We start from the raw sequence: 2776 nt of genomic DNA on the forward strand, positions 1-2776 counted from the left end.
CCCCGTGAGGGTCGCCCCATCACCATCACCCAACCCACCTACTTGTGCCCATGGCTACTGGTACCCCATGTATGGATGATTGACCCTCACCGATTACCAACTAGGTCTTGATCTCGCCCGCCACCCACCCCCCCATTGGGGACACTACAGTCCGTATATATTATGTGAGCTGCCCACCCCAACACAACAACGTCCCCACATACTCTGTATGTTCCCCCCAATGACTGACACCTGACTCCTTGAATCGTTTGTACCGTCTTTATTTTTAAATATTCTCTAATAAAATTTAAATCTGTTCTTATCAGTTTAATATCTGATACGTCCTCTATCTGAGGACTATATATTAAATGGATTTTTGGAACAGGGAGATGGAATAGGAGCTTGCTCTTCCTGGCTCTTTGAGCTGTGGTCCAAGTGTAGTGTCTGTTCTTATCAGTTTAATCTTTATTAATTCTACATGATAAGCTACTACCTAGATCTATATCAGTTTAATCTGAATCTCTACTGATACACTGTATCAGCTATCTTAAAGAGCTCATGGTGCCCTGGGATGCATCCTGCAACCCCTAAACCTAAAGCTCTGACCACTGCCCCAGCACAGCCCGTTGCTCGACACAGGCTCCCGGCTGTTACGCCTGGTCCTCCCCGGAGATCTTCTCAGACCACTACCCGAAAGAAGACTCTCGGTGCCTCAGAGCCATGGCAATCCAGCAGACCCAGAGGGAAGTGCGAAGACAAGGAGAATCGCCCCCAAGATGCTGCTGCAGAAAGCTCTTCCATCCGAGGACCAGCCTGCAGGAACACCACCGAGAGCGTACACCCCAGTCTCCGACCGCCGGGAGGCCGCCCTGCAGTGCTCCAACCGCTGGAAGACCCTGCAGCCGACCGCCAGCAGCTGCAACCACCGGGAGTCTGCCCCACCTCGCTCCTGCCGCGGGAAGAGCCGCAGCCGCGGAGAGACAGCCTCCCCACGCCCCTGCTGCCCGAGACATCCACGGCCGCCCGGTTGCTGCTGCTGCCGCCAGGAGTCCGTCCCCACGTGTCCCAGCTGCCGGAGAGGAGCCCCACTGGCCATCTGCTGCCCCTGGGGCCAGGTATCCTTCTCACTGAGCCCCAGCACCTACCCCCTTCAGGGGATTCTCCCGCGGCTCCCCCACCGCCCATGCCGCCGGGGGGTTGCCCCCCCTCCCCAAAGCGGCCGCCCATGCCACCGGGGGACCCGTGCCCCACGCCCTGGCCGCCCCCCCTGGCGCAGCCTGGGGACCCCCGCCACGCGCCTCAGCCGCTGCTGCTCCGGCCGCCGGGGGATCCCTGCCCCGAGCCCCAGCCCCTGCCGCGTGTCCACCTTGGGGAGCCGGGCCGCGTGCTCCAGCTGCCCTTACCCCAGCCACCGGTGGGGGACTCCTGCCCCACGCCCTGGCCACCTCTGCTTGGGCAGCCCGGGGAGCCCCACCGCGTGTCCCGACCGCCGCTGCCCGAACCGCCGTCAGGGGTTCCCTGCCCCGTGCCCCGACTGCCGCTGCCTCCACAGCCCGGGGAGCCCCGCGGCGTGCCGCAGCCGCCGCGACCCGAGCCACCCGGGGACTCCTGCCCCGTGCCCCGACTGCCGCTGCCTCCACAGCCCGGGGAGCCTTGGAGCTTGGAGCTCCTTGATCCAGGCGGCCTGCCAAGGCGTGGCTGGCCTAGACTTTGGCCGCTGGTCCTCGGGCTCCTCAGTCGGCGTGGGTCGTGGGTTTGCCGTGTGGTCAAGGGGTTGTCTCGCTGGTGGGTCGGGGGACTCCTCGGTTGGGTCCCGGGGCGTAGTCGCTGGTGGGGTAGGATCGTCACTGGTTGTTGGCGGAATCTGGACCGGGTCAAGGGGGGCGGGGGTGACGCCAGGTCTTCCGTGTGCGTCTGCTGTCTGGGGGGTTGTCACGGGAACGTGTGACCTTCTGGCAGCAGGGACCGGCCTGGTGAAAGTAGGTCCTGGTGACATAGAAAGCAATGGGAGCGCGAGGGGAGCGCGCTGTTCCAAGGAAAGGTATCGCTTCTCGGCTCTATGAGCTAAGATCAAGTATCTGTTCTTATCAGTCTAATCCTTATTAATTGAACATGATAAGATACTGCCTAGATCTATATCAGTTTAATCTGAATCTCTACTGATACACTGTATCAGCTATCTTAAAGAGCTCATGGTGCCCTGGGATGCATCCTGCAACCCCTAACACGCAACCTAAAGCTCTGACCACTGTCCCAGCACAGCCTGTTGCTCGACACAGACTCCCGGCTGTTACACCTGGTCCTCCCCGGGACCAACGGATAGTGTCTGAGACCATCAGGCGTCTCATACTACACTTGATCTTAGCCAAAAGGCCGAGAAGCTGAGAAACACTGACCCAAAGCCCACATTTACATAACATGTGAGAACCAGTCTCTTCAAAATTTTATAAAACAACAGTAAAGTAGAAATGAAAACAGCTGCTCAAGTAGGTAAACCCCCCATCAGAAAAAAAAAAAAACATACAAAAAACACAGCCGAACGGTCTGAGCACCGATAGAGCCCAAAAGATTTTTTTTTTTCTATTTTTTGAACAAGCATGTTCTCCCCGGAGGGAGGCGCACCACACCTGGAAGTACTACAATACCAGGCTGATGCATGGAGTGGAAGGAGCAAGCTCCTATTCCATCTCCCTGTTCCAAAAATCCATTTAATATAAAGTTCTCACATCGAGAACATATCAGATATTAAACTGATAAGAACAGATTTAAATTTTATTAGAGAATATTTAAAAGAAAT

General features: G+C 57.1%; 2 non-coding genes across 2 annotated transcripts; one reads left to right on the top strand and one right to left on the bottom strand.

Annotated features, from left to right (window-relative positions):
* The first annotated feature begins 259 nt into the window (after positions 1-259).
* On the top strand, positions 260-446 carry LOC135978983 (U2 spliceosomal RNA). The gene has a single exon (XR_010596321.1). It is a non-coding gene; the product is annotated as a U2 spliceosomal RNA (small nuclear RNA).
* Positions 447-2590: 2144 nt separating this feature from the next.
* On the bottom strand, positions 2591-2776 carry LOC135978982 (U2 spliceosomal RNA). Its single transcript, XR_010596320.1, has one exon. It is a non-coding gene; the product is annotated as a U2 spliceosomal RNA (small nuclear RNA).

This window comes from Chrysemys picta, unplaced genomic scaffold, assembly GCF_011386835.1.
Source record: "Chrysemys picta bellii isolate R12L10 unplaced genomic scaffold, ASM1138683v2 scaf587, whole genome shotgun sequence".
NCBI lineage: Eukaryota > Metazoa > Chordata > Testudines > Emydidae > Chrysemys > Chrysemys picta.